Raw genomic sequence first — 15,292 nt, 5'->3', positions numbered from 1 at the left:
TTTTGTTTTCAATATACAATGTCAAACACTAATTGTACTACGAGAGTTGTATCGCATAAGTCATTACAAAAAAATGGTATAAATAGGAGATGAATACGTTAGTAAGTCTAAGAACGTTTGTTTGCAAACATGTCTGTGTACAGTCGTTTTGCGAGGCTTAGAAAATCTGAACCACGAGCCTTCAGTCGCTATCAAACTATGGACCAGAGACTTCAAACCTTTGAAGACAGGCCATCCAAACGCAGCGTGTCAAAGGAAGACCTGGCTAGCCAAGGGTTCATCTACGACCCTTGTGTCATCTCCGACACGAGAGAGAATTTCTCCGACACTATTTTTAATTGCGTTAGATGCGTGTTTTGCAATGCGCACATTTCCATTTGGAACATGGACAAAGTAGATGTGAGAGTTAGGCATCGACAGCTGTGCCCCGCTTGTCCTTTTGTGTTCGATTGGAACATGAACAAAGAAGAAATAGTGAGACTCAGTCATCGACGGTTTGGTCGTGCTTGTCCTTTTGAATTTGAATTTCTTGACTATGAGTTATGCGATAGGTACTTGGAAAACGAGTTTGAAAAGCAATATGAAAGAGATAATTATGGAATTGTGGAAACAGAAAGCGATCAAGATGTTCATTCTAGCGATGATAACCAAAAATATTCAAATAAATCGGTAGAAAGTCTTCAAACAAAAGATGACCAAAAGTATGACGAATACGATAATTATAGTGATTTGGATGAGCTGCTAATGGCGAAAATTGACAAGACTTGTACTCGTACCCGCTACAAATCTTATCAAAAACAAACTGAAAAGCAGCGTAAAAAGGCTGAAAACAGGCTGAAAAAGAAACGAAGAACAAAAATACGCAATGCAAAACGAGATCAAAAGCAAACATATTACCAGGACAGAATCGACGATGATAATTACATACCTCAAAAAGGTTCCAATGATCAAGATGTAAAGAAACATGATAGAAAAATGTGTTGGGTTTGCAGAACTAATGATGCTGGCGATATACTGGAAGAACAGGTTTTCGAATCTTACGAACAGTTTTATCAAAAGCAAAAATATTACCGGGGCGAAATCGACGATGATAATCACATATTTCAAAAGGGTTCCAATGATCAAGATGCAGAGATACATGATAGAAAAATGTGTTGGGTTTGCAGAAGCCGTGATATCGATGATATGATAGAAGATCAGTTTTTGCAATCTTACGAAAGTTTTTTGGAGGAAAAATATAAAGAAGAATTCGACAATTGTTTTGCGGACGAAATCAGTGGCATCGATGATGAAAAACAAAATCAGGTTGAACGTCTATGGGATGAAGAGACCGAGTATATTTATTTTTCTGACTATGAGGCATTCGTTCAATACATGGATGAATATGAGAGGCAACATCCATGTATTTGTATAGGAAGTTTAGGTGTATTTTCGATAACGCTACGACTCAAAACATTTGAATATAAGCAATCATAACATGGATATTGAAAATGAACAAAGAAGATGTAAGACTCAGGCATTGACAGTTATGGCATGTTTGTTCTTTTGTGTTCGATTGTGCATGTATGTGTCAATAAAAAACCCTAAAACGATTTTGCGTATTGTTTGTTTTTCGAGAAGTATCAAAAAATAAACACAAAAACACAAGCTATAATACAATACATTTTATTCAACAATCACGATGTGACACAATTTGATGGGTAAATTTTGTCATCGCATTCGCGCTAAACATTTCAAAAACGTGCTCTGTTTCAAGAATATCTTTGGCAATATCTTTTGACTTTTCAGCACCTCGAAAATCAATTGCACCACATATCCAGTTTTCGGCATGAATGAAACCATACAATAAATCGAATCTGCACCGGTTCGCTTTCGTAGCAAGAACGTTCAAGGTTTCTTTTGTCACATCTTTGATCAGAAACGACCAAATTGAAAAGGTTTTTCTTGAAGTACAAGAGTCCATCAGCGCATGTTGAATCTTGATTTTGCTTATGTTTGTTTTGCTGCAAACGAATTCAACAATTTCATCAAATAGACACATTATCAACTTCGTTGGTTGTAGAGAAGCTTTGAGTTTTGCGTACGTTTCGAATTGATGTGCAAAATGTTCTCTTGTATTTATTTCTACATGCTGGAAATCTGTCCACAGACACATAGGAATGCTATTTGTGGTGTAATCCATGTGAATGACTGAAAGACAAATAACTTCAATTTGTTGTTTGAAAATACTTATATAGGAACTTTCCAAAATGACAATGCATCAAAAACTCGTCATGTATATGTTTGTGCATATAGTTGCCCTGTTTTTTCCCTTAGTTTTACATACAAATGCGTTAGGACGTCCTAAACCAAATTTTTATGAACCGTCTTGTTTCAAGCATGTACAGAATACACCGATTGACGTTACGAATGGTTTATTTTATGTGTTGATAAACGTAACCTATGAGTATTTGTCATTATACGACGATGTCAAAGAAAATTTACAATTTTTCAACAAATGGATGCAAAACCCAGAGTTTAGTTTAGAAGGTCATGAGCAACAATGCAAATCCATAGGTCTATCTAGATGTCCGAACAAGAAAAAAGCGTTTTCAAAACCGGTATACAGTGTAGTTGATGGTTTTGTAGCGGGATCAATGTTTATCACTTACGACTTACCAAGTCTTTTAGTTAGATTGCAAATTGAGCCGAAAACGTACTCTATCAGTGAGTTTGTAGAATCTGTGTTTACTGAGATTTACACACACGCTTGGATACCTTTGTTTCCGTACAATTTTTCATTGACCTATGATGGAAGTGAAATTTGTGCAAATGGGATGCACGGTCATGCCTTCATCAGATTTAATACTGAACTGTGTACAACGTTCGGAACATGGTGCGATGTGAATTTAGAAGGTGCTAGTCCCGAGAAACAGGATCATGCGTTAACACGAATCAAAAATGCGTTATTGAAGAGAAAAATGAATGATTTGTCAGTCGCCAAGTATATCAAAGAATATGATCTAGGTTTGGAAATAATCCCTTCTAAGTCCAAAGAATTGCGAGACACAATTACACAAATAGAGCAAGAAATGAGTGAGATCCGCTTAAAAATCGATGATAAGTTCGACTTTGATCAATCTGACGAGGATTACTCTGACGAGGATAACTTTGATGAGGATTACTCTGACGATAATTTGGATGAAAAGCAAAGCGCTGAAAATGTTCCAATTATCGATTTTTCTGACTTTTTTTTCAAAAACACTAAAGTTCTGTCAGTAACAAACAAACCTATCGTTGACCCTATCGTAAGCCAAAAAATTCACGATATTCAAAATGCCAATACTTTCGTTAGCCAAACATTTTACGATATTCAAACTTCTACCAACAAGCCAAAAAACAAAATAAGTCCGCCAGTTAAAAAAAATACTGTTGTTAACCAAACTTCTCACAAAATTCAAAATGCTCTTAACAAGCCAAAACTCAACGTTAGTCTGCCAGTTAAAAACGATAACATCGTTAACCAACAATTTCAAAATATGCAAGATGCTATCAACAAGCATAAAATGGGAATTAAGCACAACAAGCAGACCGTTGCAGAAGTATCTACGTATGGATTGCAAAATTGTTACTGCATAGCATGTAATCGTTCTACTTCAATTGGCAAAGTACATAACAATCGTTGCTATTTCATCGACTTGGATTCATCATTCAAGATTTCCTCTAATACGCATTTTTCTCCGTTTCGTGAATACACACTCTTGATTATCAACGAACGTAATCATGCTTTACGTGCGATGCTAAGTCAAATAGTGAAACAAGTGAGTAACGAAGTTATTCTCGCGAAAAAGGCTTCATCATATCGACTTACTGTCTTCAGCACCAAAGATGGCACAACTGTTGATAAGATTTGTATGTCGTTATTCAGAAATACGTATCAAATTGAGAATTGTACCGAGAGCACGAATGCTGTGCTTATAGCGAGAAATGGTCATTTCATTCGCGTACCACAAATACAATTGGCTAATTTCACGTACTGCGATATTGGTGCTGTGAAAGCGGAAAATGGCAAATGTTTTCGGATTGATGCAAATTGTTCGCACTCAAGTATTGCGAGTGTTTACGATTTGGATGATAAGTTAGTTTCATATTTGGTTAGCATTACTCAGAACACTGCACACAATATGAGTGAGGCAAAGTTTCAAATAAAAAATATAGATGACAGTTCTGTCACAAGCGAACACTTCATTGTGTACAACAAAAGGACGAACAGTGGACAAGAATGCACGTATGTCGATATGCGATCAAAGACCATTTCAATCGAAAAATGCAAACACAGTCCCACGATTTGCGAGGTTTTGTTGGGTAAAAGTACATTGAATGACGAACCGGGACTAAGAAAATTAACGTTTTGGGAAACTGTCGCTGTTTGTGTTGGTGGATTCATTGTGCTTGTGATAGCTGCTATTTGCTTCATAATTGTACTACACAGCATAGCTCGGCATAACGATACTGTTGTAAACAGTTAACATATATCAAAGCGTTTGTATCCGCTATTGTCATAACTCACAATGACTTCGTATGACAACATGTATACCATTGAAAGCGAGAGCATTGGTAACACTCAAGAATTTTCCATCCACGTTTTTAAATGCATCAGCGTTTTAATCAATGAACAAGAACTGCTCGAAAGCATTTTTGAAACCATACTAGACCATATTGGAGACGAACACGTGTTCATATTCGACTTGACAATCGAGTTTTGTTTCACAACAATTAGTAAAACTCTACATATCAGTCAGCTAAATTCGCAAAACTGTTCGTGTTTTGACATTACTTGTGCTATGCAGGAACAAGGAATCAATTTCACGGTACCAGCTGATCTTCATGTTTTTGTAACAAAAAACGCATAAACACATTTTCAGTCATAATTTCACTATTTTGAGTTGTTGATGGACTACAAAGTTAAACCATGTAACGGTGAGCGCTGCACTCTATGTTCTCAAATAAAGAGTGGAAATAGTTTTCAGTTCAATTGTGGTTTTGTATACATTGTTGAAGATGGAGAGAACTTGACTTGTAAATCAAAAGATGTTATATATGTTCTGAAGTGCAACACCTGCGGCGGTGAGTATATTGGCGAGACCGTTAATTTGAGAAAACGCATTCACACACACAACTCTCATATTCGAACAGAACAGCATTATTGTCGAGCTACTGATCATTTGATAGAATGTGGGAAACACTTGTGCGATGTAAAAGAACGTTACACTGTATTCGTTTTGGAGACAGAGCGAGACAAGCATGTGCGTAAAGCAAAAGAGGCGTACTACATTCGTTTATTCCAGCCAATGATGAACAAGTAAGGCGTGCATTATTTTTCAAGCGTATATATATAGCTGCAGTTAACAAAATAAGCACACTCGCAATCACTTTCTACGATGGCACAAGCAATGTTGACCTCGAGTTATGTTATGAAAACGAACAACCGAGAACGAATACAGCAGTTTGCGAACACTGTACTGAATCACGGCGTGAAAAGGAATTTGGTGTCTGAAGTCGAGTCAGGTGTCTTCTTGTCGCCTAACGATTATTTGAAGATAGAAGAACTTTCAGAGAAACTAAAACAGATTGATGCCAAACTAGCGCAGTACAAAAGCCTCAAAGTAAGAACGCAGAATCTGATAAAGGGCATCAAGAAAACAAAAAACCTGCAGAACGATGTTGTGAAGACTGTGAGCTCTAACGTTTTCGATCGAATTCCAATTGATGTGATTAACAAAATACTCGGTTCTGGGGAAGACGAAAACATGTTTGCGCTAATAGAGCGAATAAAATCTTCCAATGTTGAGGAAAAACGCAAATATGCCGATATCGACATCTCCGATACAGAAATCTCAGATACGCTAAACGATGATGAAACGGAAATTATGAACGGTCTGGCTGTTAAAAGAATGCGCAAATCTGGTGAAACGAAAGCTGCAAAGAAACCGAAAAAGGAAAAGACTATACTCAGTGATCTAGAATTGAGCGATGATGACGAATGACTACGTTGTTGCAATATTGTATGATTATGTTGACTTGTGTGTGTTACATTTTTTGTATATGTTGTAAATAAATTGTATCAATGAACTGTAAACATTTGTTGCCTTATCAATGGATATCGACGAGGTTTTGATTGTTGACGAAGACGAACAGTTAGCACAAAACACCTACTTGCTTTCACCCATGTACTCTAGACATCACCACGAATGCTCGCTATGCATTTTTCAATACATAACAGAATATGAAGAACCAATACGAATATTCGAAAGCAAGCTAGTAGAAATGAACTCAAAACTCGGGTGTGGAATTCAAACGTGTGTCACAATGGTTCTCAATGAGTTCAAAGACGATGAACGCATGTCGTTGTTCAAAAAATTGACAACTAGCGAAATTACAAGCCATTTTGATTCAGTATTTGGCGATCCTATTTGTGGATACAACCGACTTAAAGCTTACAATTTTTTCTCATTGTTTGACGAAAGTACAGTTAACAATTCCACATACATCAAGTTTATTTACGATACATACAAACATTCGAGAAACACGTCACTATGTCCTTATTCGCTTCTAGGCGTTTATGTTTTTCTTGTCATGATCAACACTATAGGAGGTGATGCCCAGCTTAAGAAAAAACACGACTTTTTGTGGATGTTTAACTGTCTATGCAATCACAAATTACGGTTTGGAAAATTGAGATAAAAATCTATTTAAGGATAGTTTTTTCTATAGAAACGCTAAACCCGCACACAACCAACAACCATGTCAACCATAAACATTAAAGATATTAATCGTGTCACTGACACCGAAGCCACTAATCGCTTGTTCACTAAACTGAAGTACGATATTGGTATTGAAATCTCTTCAAAGCTCATTCAGTCGCTTAAACAAAGCAAAGACAGGGTTGTATTTTATGTGGGCAAAGAACAAAGATCATACCCAGCAGCAATTGTGAAAATGTTCACTAACGTTAAGACAAATCATGTCAAGATTCAGCCGAAGTACAGTGTTCAAGAATTGATGAACGTGTTTGAAATTCTCATGAACCTGTCTGAGTACCAATGTAACGGTCTCACGCTAGATTACTCGGATTGGCAGTCAATCTCTAGTCTGGTAAACATGATCGAACTCGCTGAGCACCTAGGCATGACAGAAGTGGTGATGTTTCTTAAACGCATTCCACAACTTCTTACATTTCACAACAAAACCGCGTATGATAACGAATTGTTAAGACGAGAAAACGAGTCTAAGGAAAACCAAAAACCAATGTCTGTCAACGAACCTAGCGAAAACGATGAAAAGCGGTCGAGAACTAGAAAGAGAAGCTTTACAAAAGTGTTCAGTCGTAGTTTGAGCCGAAAGCGCAGAGAAGAAAATGTTATGAACTAAATGTCGTATTTTGTTTGTTGTATGTTGAAAATAAAGAGCAAAAACAGTAAACACGCGTGTTTGTTTTCTTCACGCAGCAAGATAAAACCCAAAACGTCAATATACTTGCATCTTCTCTACCAAACTAACAACCAAAACATAAAATGCATTTCAACATTTTATTTGACGATACTATTCAAACAAATACACACACAAGCATGCACTAAAAGTCATAACACTAATCAGTCCAATGAATCCGCTTCCAATCAAATATTTCAGATCTACAAACAGCGCATTTGTTCCCGTATATATGCATGTGCCAGCAACAGTGTACGCAGAAAAGGTGCATGCATGGTGTTACGGCAAAGGTTTTCTCTTCATTGCAGCAAATTATACAAGTACGCGAGTTTTTCACTGCTTGTTCTTTTTCCAGGTGAAGTTGAGCCATACGTTTTTTGCAGTCTTTGCAATCACAGCAACTATTTGCTTGAAAGCGTTCACGAAGTTCTTTCATAACCTGTATGCATTCTTTTCGTATTTTTCTAACAGAAAACCACCATCGTAAGTCTTGAATACAGATCATCGCAAGCATTGTAACACCGATCATGGCTTCTTGTTGTTGTCAAGTTTAGTCTTTTTGCGATCCCAAAAATCGGGGTTTCGTTCTTCGATGATGAATCGAATAAGCAAAATGCCAAGAAATATAGTCGCAAACATCAACAAATGAAATGAAGCTTACTTTTTGTGCAGAGCTTTTATATGCAAATTTTGTAACGATCTATATCACAAACCATTTCACTTTGGCTTTTAACGTTGCCACATTGGTCACATTTCAGAACATGGAAAACTATCAAAGCATATGCTTCAATGCTCGTTCGAAAACACCAGAGCAGAAACGTATTCAGAAAAGAAAATGGAAAATCCAATCTCAATTTGCTGCAAACAAGTTGTGGGAGATTATATCAAAGCATATGTGCATTAAATCCACAGAGGAGCCTAGGGTAAAATTGTTTCGCATGTCAAAATCTGAAACATTTGAACCATATGCATTGTTTTCTCCGGACTATGAACCTACACCCGAATTCGATTATCAGGTCAAAATCACATGCTTTGGACTAACAGTTCATTTGACTGTGTATGTAAGATTGGGTGAAGATGACGACGAGGACGACTTGATGCTTGTTATGGACAGACCAGACGATACAAAACTATATTTCAACATTTTTGACCGCGATGGTGTGGTTGAGAAGAAACACGGTTTGCTTAAAACCAATGGTTCTGATATGTGCAAAGAAATCATCGATATGATTGGTCTCAAAGACATTATCGATGAGTATGAATTATTCGAAAATTTGGCTTCGAACATATCGACATCTATAGAAAGTGAAGTTGAATGTGAATGCGATACTGAATAAAACAACTTAACACAAATTTGTCTGTTTTCTACTTTTTATTCAACAAACTCGCTTACAATACTGTACAAACGATGTCCATTTACCAGGTTGATTTGCAACCCAGTCAGTAAGTCTATATTTACGGAACACGTTCTGTAGTTTATTCAGGTGGTAGAAGCCTTCAGCGTTGTAATTCGATATTTCACGTACGACGGCCGCAAACAAAACAAATGCAGTCACAAACACATCCCAGCTCAAACCATTGTTCAGCTTTTGTTCAAGCAATTCGGCGAAATAGTCTTCATCGAAACAAGCTATGGTCAGTTCATCCTTTGTTAGAACATGCATCGTTACCGTTCTATTTACAAGCAAAACCACACATTCAACAATGTCACAAAGAGTGTCATTTGAGTCCTCAAACTGCTTGCATTCCAAGTAATTTGCTACCATCGCAGCCACAAACTCACAGCTGAACATTTTTTACGTTATGACAACTACTGACTTTGCGTGAATGGTTTTATACTCGAGTTAGGCGCTTGTTATTTGAACTGTGGTAGTAGTTTGAAAACGTCTAGATTGAAATCCTTGCAACACATACGCAATAACTATAACTATAACCAAAGAAACAACCACAAATGTTAGTGCAATAAATAAGACCCAAAAGCTGTTTATTTTGGAATCATCGTCACTCGGTGAATCCAGTCCCATACCAGGAATTCTAATCTGACACAGAGTTCGTTTTGTTGTACAATCTTCATACGAAATAGATTTTTCATTCACGTCGATATACAAGCACGTATTGTTCTCATCATATGACACTCGCGAATAGACTATCGCGTAATCGTTTAATTCGAGCGTTTCGTTCAGACTGTCAATTTTGAACATCAAATTTTGAGATATTGCATTCACCTTCGGGTCGTGCGTTCTGTTAATCAGATAGTCAAAAGCGTTTTGAAACTCTTCTTCTGTTTGCAGCACTGCTGGTAAGCACTGGCCATCTTCACTCACCACGAAACAAGTTTTAGGTGATGTGATCGACGCTGCTGCGTTTTCGTCAAATGAACATGTCTTGTACGCACGCGGATTGAAAGGTGACACAGTCACAAACTCTCCTCGATCCGCTTTTAGCAGCGCTACGTTAGCCGTTTCGCATGAAATGCCCAAATATTTTCGTTTGAACAAATGAACGCATTGAGCAGGCCTATCTTTGTTGTTGAACAGCGCTATCTTGATAGAACCTTGGATGTTGTTTAAAATAAATTCGTTGCTTACTTGAGTGAAAACCGTTTTTAGATGAATGTTTTTATGTCCAAAAATGACCACATCGTATGCATTATAGTCGGCGCTGTTTACAGTTTTACGTACATTGACGTTCGTTGAAAACTGGTTTCCAACTTTGAACTGTTGCTCAATACTGATAAAGTAGCAAGATCCATCATATATTTTACCAATACTTTTAGTCGGATCACACACATTGCAATAACAGTTTTGTAAACCGTAAGAAGAAACGCTTTGAACTGTTGTGTCTGCGCGGACAACAATGAAAAAACACAAAATGATAAACGCCCGCATGCTTGGCTCAGAACATCAAGAATGACAAGATCCGTTTGTTTAAGTGTGTTTTATATTTATTTTAGTTCTTATGATCTTTTTATTACGTACGACATAAATCCTATTATTCCAAAAACGATTGCAAACACGACTAGAATGCAAAACACAACGTCGACAGATCCTTTTTCGCCATGTTCGTTAGCCTTTGTGGTTGTTGAGCCATTGGTGGTGATATTACCACTCGTTATGTTATGGATTTCACTGTAGTTCTGTTGTGTGCTAGTTTTGTTTGCAACTTCGATGTGGTTGTTGAAGAAACGCTTTGAACTGTTGTGTCTGCGCGGACAACAATGAAAAAACACAAAATGATAAACGACCGCATGGCTTGGCTTAGAACATCAAGAATGACAAGATCCGTTTATATGAGTGTGTTTTATATTTATTTGAGTTCCTTTGTTTTTTTTATAACGTTATACACAAATCCTATTAAGTCCAAGAACGATTGCAAACACGGCTAGAATGCAAAACACAACTTCGATTATAACAAGGACAGATCCTGTTTCGCTATTTTCGTTAGCCTTTGTGGTTGTTGAGCCATTATTTGTGATATTACCACTCGTTATGTTATGGATTTACTGTAGTTTTGTTGTGTGCTAGTTTCGTTTGCAACTATCGATGTGCCAAGATCGCTATTTTCTTCAACCTTTGAGGTTGTTGAACCATCGCTAAGGGCATTGACAACTGATGTGTTATGTTTTTTACTTAATGTTTTAGTGGTATTTTCGTGTGCAACTCTCAGTGATGCTTGCGTGCTTTTTTTGTTAACCTTTGTGGTTGTCGAACCATTGTTGGGGATATAAGCAAGCGTTGTGTTTTCCATTTCGCTGTTTGTGTGTGTGTCAATTTCGTTTGAAACTGTCGATGTAACGAAATCATTATCGCTACTGCGTTTTTCGATGTCTGCAACATGATTAGATATATTGTCTGGTACCAAGAATCGCCATAGAGAATCAGTAGCTAGCATCCTACCTATATTCGGGGTCAAAATAAAAAAGAGTTTGCCTTTGATTTGGAAACAAAACCTGTCCCTGTGATTATCAATGGTCAAATAATTGTCTTTCACGCCCAAATTTTGATTTATGACTTTTCGTATGGCCTCGAGAATATCATATTGCGTTGTGTACATTCTCTCAGGAATATATACAATTTTGCGTAACTTGTCTAGCGCATCATCATAGGAAACGATCGAGAATGCACCATTGTATATACCCAGATCGCGCTCTGGCGATTTCTTGAAGCAGTTATCGTTACAGCTACATAGAGACACAAACAAGACAAATAGTATGAAGCGCAACATAGCTGGTTTTTATTTCATTCATCTAACAAAACACATGTTAATAGCTATATAACAAAAAATTTGCACACAACAGACTACAACACAAAATCTGCAGGAATGTACAAAACGAGGCCGTTTGTCAGCAATTCCTTCGACACACAAAATGCGACAAAGTTCGGTGGGATGTGAATGTTGGGAATGCATGTTCTAACCGCTTGAGAGAGCATATCTTCGTGTTCTTCGTTTTGACACTGATTGATGAAGTAAACTTTACATGGGTCTTCTTCGGGCAACATATCGCTTACGGGCATCGGGTTTTCTTGTACCTCTTGTTCTGGGGTGAACGTTTCCACGATTTCTTCTTTCACGACTGCCAAATCGACCGGCATACTGATTATCTCGTTTTGCTCCGAACACGCCTTCTTATCAGAACAAGGCAAGTCATTCCATGTTTGTTCTTGTGTTTTGCAAAGCATCTTTTTGGGGAGACTGGACTGATCCTTTGAATGTTCAGCAAATTTGCGTTTACGATTAGGAATAGCATTGACTAGTCTACCTTTTCCCCCATCGATCAGCTCCGTTTCAATGTGAAGACTGTTGATGTGCTTGCGGTACAAAGGATGCATCACAAACAAAACCTCTAACGCCTGACACAAATTTGTATTTGGATATCCATATTTTGGTTGCAGTGAGTATACGTTAGCATTCATCTCTCTCATTTCGATGCCAGTTTGCAACGCTTCGTATATTTCACCACAGCTTCTCACAATTTTCAGACCTATTGTGAGCTCTTTCTGTGTACTGACAAGCTGAAAGTTTTTACTCGGTAGCACTCCTTTTTTCACCAATATTTCCACGATATCGTTTTCCGTACAATCGAGTAATGTCATGACTGCTCGAAAGTAGGTGTTCAGCTTCAATCGTATCTGAGTCCTTTCCAAAGAAAGACAAGTCGATTTCACAGAATAAACTTTGCTGAACTCCTCGATTCCATGCAACTCCAACACTGGTATTATGCATATCGGCAGTCTGTAGTTTAACGTGGGATTCGACTGCATGTATCTACCCTTCTTTATGCGCTCGTTAAGAGTTGCGAAATGTTCTGGTACTAATGTTTTCAATATTTTGAAGTAGCACATATCAATCTTTTCATCGGCAACAGAAAACATCAAGTCAACATATCGTTCAAACGCAGCTAGTGTCGGTTCATCGAGAAACACATGGTCCAGCGTTGGCTTGTAGTTCAAGTAGTCATACGGACTGTTAGTTATCGACGTAAAACGCAGTCCCTCGACATCTGTGAAAGGACATGTAACGCTAAACATGTACTTCTTTTGGTGACCATTCGCATTGAAATTTCTTTTCTCGCGAATGAATTTTTCGCACAATGTTTGGACGAACATGTTGTCGCTTCGGTTGTCAGATTGTAAATGAGACGCATTGAATAAGTTGCATGGCTTTATATACAACCCGTCATGTTACAAAGTTAGTGGTATAAGCTTGAAAAAGTAGGTTTTGAAAACAGATATGGCTCGTTGCATCGAACGGAAAGGCGAAAGCAAATTAAATGCACTCATCAAATCAAACCAACCCGAGTTGTTAGCAACACACATAAATCAAAACTTTGATTTTGATTCATCGTGTTACATTGTTATCAACGAAAAACATGTTTTGCCTGTTGATTTCACACAAACAGACCTAGAACAAGTTGTCATTCATATATCTAAACCTGAATACATACAGTTTGTGAAGCTCAGGTTTAGTGATTCACACAGCAATGGGTTTGATTTTCTGCTTTGCGAACAAACCGATTACGAAGATAACTACGGCAATGAGGTTCATCAGTGTCACCTTTATTTTTCAAGAACATGTACCAAAGATATGGCAGCTACGAGCTATTACTTGACACAAGCCTTAAGTATGATTGGAGTACTAACATTTTCAAAGAATACGCATGACAAACTGGCTTCGTGTCTAATCAAACGTTATGGTCAAACACTCGTACCCAAATGCACTACTGATTTTTGGAACAAACAGCTTGACTCATTTCGCATGAGAAGCATTCTTGAGGTCTCGCAGCAAGATGACTCAGCGACACTTCGTGATGAAATTGAGCGTTTGGTGCAAACAAAGTACAACTTTGTTTCTTGTCAATACAATACTGCAAACAAAATTCTCAATATTCTGTACACGAACACAAGTGACAACAACTTTGGGTTAGTGGTTCTCAAACAGTCGCTGAATATAAAATGCGCTACATGACTATTGATTCAAATCATTTTTGATTTAAACACCAAAGCGACAACATGTCTGTACCAGCAAATAAATTTCAAGTTCCACAGACTGAGAATTGGGACTTAGAAATAAGCCAGTCCGAGATGAAAAGTAAGTTGTGTTGATAAGATATTGTGTTTTCATAGCAGTTTTTATTGTAAGCATTGTTCATTTAGTTGTTAACTTTTGCTTTTTCTGTTTCAGAAAATACCAGCATCGGGGTGGTAACTCCAAAAACGAAAACCGAAGACTGGGAAGCTGAAATTGCGGTGGCGAAACGTCCTCCATTCTTTCTCAGCGTGGGCAAAATAACACAGCGACGTATAAACCGAATGCACCGATGCTGGACCTGTCACTGCGTGCCTGTCAATTGTCGATGTGCAAAATATTGAATAAACTTGTTGAAACGTTAACATGTGTTTGTTTGTTTGGTAGAAAATGTTATATAGGTAGTAACTTGAAAATTGATTCTATACACCTAAACAATGCTAGCCGTTGAACTCAAAGATTTGGGATTTTTTCGACATATGTTGCGTTTGAATATTGAAAAGTGGAACAAAGCTGTCGAAATGTACATCATGGATCTCTATCCAGATGTGAAGTTTACATTTTCGACGCGAGATCAATGTTGGAAAGCGACAGATACGGAAATTGTGTACTATGTCGATATTGAGGTTATTCTGATCAATCCGAAATATGATTTGTGCTGGACACACCAAGATCCCACAAAACGACTTCAAACCATTAATGGGATTTTGTTGAGCTCAAAAGCCAAGAGAACAAAACTCGTAACGTTTGACCAAGAGTATTTTTGAGACAAAAAATGTATAAAGATGTTGAAATAACCAATTGCATGTGTAATATAATATCATATCATATCATGGATGATACCGACGCTTTTTGCACGAATGAAACAAGTATGTTCATGAACAACTATATCGACAGACTGAAAACGTTTGAGCATTGGTCTCCCCAAATACAACCAAACAAATACCAGCTTGCTTCTTGCGGGTTGTACTACTTGGGACAACACGACCGTTGCAAATGTTTTCGTTGTGGCATTGTGTTGTATCATTGGAAATCTACAGACGATGTTTTCTTGGAACACCATAAACATTCACCACATTGCCAGTTTTTGCGAATGGTGGGTCCAGGAACAAGACTATTGATAGACACATGAGTATGTTTTGTATGATCGTGTTGTAAATAAATATCATGAACCGTTTAATTTGTTTTGTTCTTGTTCTTGTAGTAACATATACTTATTCATGCAACTACCAAACGCAAAGTTGAAAAACAAGTACTATTGTGTGCACGAATGTTTGATTTCGCTATTGCGTTAGTTATT

General features: G+C 37.5%; 1 long non-coding RNA gene across 1 annotated transcript; it reads left to right on the top strand.

The window, feature by feature from the left end:
* The first annotated feature begins 13,753 nt into the window (after positions 1-13,753).
* On the top strand, positions 13,754-14,357 carry LOC127841227 (uncharacterized). The gene is made up of 2 exons (XR_008030799.1): positions 13,754-14,055; positions 14,149-14,357. It is a non-coding gene; the product is annotated as an uncharacterized LOC127841227 (long non-coding RNA).
* The last annotated feature ends 935 nt before the right edge of the window (positions 14,358-15,292 follow it).

Source organism: Dreissena polymorpha, chromosome 8 (assembly GCF_020536995.1).
Source record: "Dreissena polymorpha isolate Duluth1 chromosome 8, UMN_Dpol_1.0, whole genome shotgun sequence".
In the NCBI taxonomy this organism is placed as follows: Eukaryota; Metazoa; Mollusca; class Bivalvia; order Myida; family Dreissenidae; genus Dreissena; species Dreissena polymorpha.
The sequence above is the reverse complement of the archived record's forward strand: the minus strand, read 5'-3'. Positions and strand labels throughout refer to the sequence as shown.